This window comes from Neolamprologus multifasciatus, chromosome 15 (assembly GCF_963576455.1).
Source record: "Neolamprologus multifasciatus chromosome 15, fNeoMul1.2, whole genome shotgun sequence".
Taxonomy (NCBI): domain Eukaryota; kingdom Metazoa; phylum Chordata; class Actinopteri; order Cichliformes; family Cichlidae; genus Neolamprologus; species Neolamprologus multifasciatus.
In genome coordinates, this window is record NC_140453.1 from 25,070,639 (window position 1) to 25,074,902 (window position 4,264).

A 4,264-nucleotide genomic window follows, 5' to 3' on the forward strand; every position below is an offset into this window, starting at 1 on the left:
ATTAGTTTTGTTTTTTCATCATTCTAACAGAGTATGTTTAGACAAGTCCTAAAACTAGGCCTTCATATTTTTTTGATTTTTAACAGTGCACTGAGATTTTTGTTTGGCAATTTTCTCTTTTTCAAGCAGGCCTGCAAGATTGGAATCGAAAGCGCTATACAACATGTTGATCAATCGCAAGTGAGCTTCTCCAAAATTAAAATGGGCTCGGGAGAAAGCCACTTATTTGGGACAATCAGAAAACAAGTCCCTGGCAAAAAGGATTCAGCGAGGTAATCCAGTCTAAAATCTTTTTTATTTTTTGAACTGACGTCATTGCTGGCAGTAGAAACTTATTGCGTCACGAGAGGTTCTACTGTCGGCAAATAAAAATGGGAACTGACTATGCAAGATTGCACCTCCACCTTGACCTGACAAAAGCGTGGATGTATGTATGTTTCTTTTTACAGGAGCAGAAAGGTGACAGCAACATCCTGGGTTGCATGGGCTTTTGAGCCGTGCTGATTTAACCTTTTAATTGCCACTTTCTGTGTCTTTGTGAATTTACCAGCGGTGTGTTATTCATGACCTTGTATTGTTTACAGTGCAGAGGTCACTGTGAGAAAGTGTGCATGCAGATGCGCTGCGCTAACATCTACATCACTTTTTTCCACAGCAAAGGGTTAATCATATGATCTAATCACATGATTTACAGCAGGACACACCACTGGCTAATGTTTTTTCTTACGACAGGGCCTGGAGTGAAGCTACTCTAGGGGAGAAGCCCTGAGAATTTTTAAGAGACAATGCACAACTTTATTGTGCATGTCTAATGGTGATAAGCTGACATAGGGAAAAAGAGGGTTTTTCCGGGGAAGTTTTCATTTTTAAATTGCAGGGACCGTGACATGAGGGATATGGAAGGATTGACTGAGGCGCAGATGCAGACCATGACTGGGAGAGAACACTTCAACAAGACCAGTGGAAAGCAGGAACCATCTCCAGGACAACTGACAAACGACAGTGGGCTGCACCACTGGGCTTCCAAAGGATTATCACGAGGAGATTTTGAACAGCAAAATCTTAAAATAAAATGAAAGAGTTTCGTCGTTGACGCTGAGGAAGACAACTAAGGTGTACGACGTGCTCTGCCTTAAATCTACAGCCGCGTTGGAACAGAAATCGAGGGATGGAGAGAGCGTGCCAAGCTCCAAAAGTGACAGCGCAAGGAAGATCAGCATTGGAATTATGACTCTGTAAATGGCACAGACACCAGGAGCCATGACTGTGACTGAGAATGACCACCTAATGCTGTTTCACTTTGCCATGCAAAGTACTTTCCTCTGTATCATTGTTGTTTCCATTTGCATGTGAGAGCTTAGATTGTGGGGAAGATTAAAGATGAACAAAGGGTGGTGGGAGAACAGTGAAGTGAGGATACACAGTGTGAAACTCCTTTAAGTGTACAATAATGTTGATGTGATATACAGAATGTCAGGAAATAAATTCTGGTTTTAATGTGATTCTTGATTTTAGAATCAAAGGGTGGGATTGTAGAGGAATTTCTTTTACCTAGGTATTTAATCGCATTATGTTATTGTATTAACATGTCTGACACTCATACTTGAGACAAATGGTAGGGGGTGTAGCAAAGATGTTGGGGAAACAGGAACTCCAGAGGACCAGTCTTTTGTCTCTTGAGGACTCTGGGAAGTAGCAAGGGAGTGTGAACCTTAAGGTGTGAAACAGCTGTGTACTGCCTTTGTTCCTGGAGAAGGTATTTAACTGAGAGCTATGCTAGGCTCAGTGAGACTCTGCTGACCGTCTGTCCCGCGGCCATGGAGGGCTCCACAAGCTTGTTTGTCTGTTCTTTTGTGTGCATGGATTAAAGAATGTTAGCTACCGCTCACCGCTCGTCTGCAGGCTTTATTTAAGTGGAAAACTTCCACAACACATGATAAGCAATAATTTATTTCCATATGCTTCCATTTTGAGGTGTAATCCGGTGAACACCAGTAAACAATATATCTCAGCTGGGCTGCATAGAAATATTCCTTGAAATTCGGGAGGGCAAGTCCTCCTTTTTCTTTTCTTAATTGGAGTATTTTAAATCTTATTCTTGGCTTTGTCCCTTTCCAAATAAATCTACTAACTAATTTATACCATCTACCAAATTGTGCATCTGGTATATGGACTGGCAATGAAGTGAATAGATATAGTAGTCGGGGAAGCACATTCATTTTTATTACCTCTATTCTTGAGCTAAGGTCCATGACAAGCGGAGCCCATTTAATCAAATCTTTTTGGATTGTTTTACTAATCTTTACATAATTTGCCTCGTATAGTGTACTTATTTCACTAGTTAGATAGACACCTAAATATTTGATCTTATTTGAGTCCCATTTTAGTTTATATTCATTTTGAATTGATTCTTTGGGGAAACAATTCAGACAGAGTACTTGAGTCTTTACGATATTTAATTTATATCCTGAGTTTTTGCCAAAATATTTTAATGCTTTAATCAACCGAGGAAAGGTTGTGTCAGGATCCTGTAGGTATATAATTATATCATCTGCAAAGAGACCTATTCGTTGTTCAATTTTAGAAACTAAAACCCCTTTTAAGTCTGCACTTTGCCGTATATACTGAGCCAAAGGCTCGATATACAGAGCAAAAAGGGCTGGACTCAGGCAGCAACCCTGCCTGGTTCCTCTGAAGAGCTCAAAACTGTCTGTCAGGTCCCCATTTATTTTAACTCTAGCCAATGGCCTGTGGTACAAGGATTGTATACACTCGATGAAGATACTGTTAAAGCCCATTCTCTTCAAAACAGCAAAAAGAAATATCCAAGAGACTCTATCGAAGGCCTTTTCAGCATCTAAGCTCACTAAGGCTGTTGGGATTTTCTCTTTATTAACTTCATTAATTATATGCAATGTGCGTCGTATATTATCTTGTGTCTGTCGCCCCTTAATGAACCCTGTCTGGTCTTCATCCACCAGATCTGGGAGAAACAGCTCTAAGCGTCTTGTGATTATGGATGTAAATAATTTATAATCCACATTTAAAATAGAGATTGGGCGATAAGAGTCACAGTTTTCCTTGTTTTTACCTTCTTTTGGTAAGACTGATATAATGGCCTCTTTCCAAGAGGGTGGAGTTTTAGCGTGTTTCAATGTCCAGTTAAAGGAATCTATCAAAATAGGAGCCAAAACCTCTTTAAAAGTCTTATACCACTCATTGGGATACCCATCACTTCCTGGACTTTTATTAGATTTCAATCTCCTTATTGCCTTATCCAGTTCTTCCTTAGTGATTGGTTTAGTTAAAAGTTCATTTTGAGTTGTCCCAATAGATGGAAGGTCTAACTGATCCAAGTACTCTTCAATTTCTTGTCTGTTTTTCTGGTCGGGTTGATTATACAATGTTTTATAATATTTTTGAAAGGCATTTTTTTATCTGTATTGGTTCATATAATAGTTCCTTGGTGTTTGGATCTCTAATCTTATTAACTGCATTACTTATTTGTATTGATTTTAACCGTTTAGCCAGTACTTTGGTTGCTTTGGAACCAGACTCATAAAATGTTTGTTTTGTGAATCTCAGTTTCTTTTCTATTTCCTCCATAGACAGATCGCTTGGTTGTTTTCTTACATCTTTAATGCTTTCAGCCAAGTCGGCACTCAAATCTGTATGCTGTTTTTTTTCTAAATCCCTTAATTGTTGTTCTAATTTGAATTGTGTGAGCTTTTTCATTTTTTTGATGTGGGTAGTCCTTGATATCAGATACCCTCGAATTACTGCTTTAACAGTATCCCAAATTATTGTTGGATCCATCTGTTCATCCTTGTTGTCAGCAATACAGACTTGTAATTATTTTTTAATCTCTTGTACCACAGATTCATTGTTAAGAATACCAGTATTTAATTTCCACAATGATTTCTTATTCTGATTATATAAGTGAATAGTCAAGTGTATGGCGTTGTGATCCGACAGATCAGCTATACCGATATTGCACTCTATGACTCTATGTTTATCGCTTCTATTTATCAAAAAGAAATCTATCCTTGAGTGTACCTTATGGGCTACTGAAAAATGTGTATAGTCCTTCTCCAGAGGGTGTAATTCTCGCCATACATCGCAAAGATCCACTTCCTTTATAAGTAAATTAAGAGCCTTGGATTTATTATTTTTGCGTCTTTTTAAGCTTGTAGTATCTTTAGTATGATTTAATACACAGTTCCAGTCACCCCCACATATCAGAGTCCCTTCACTAAAACTAATA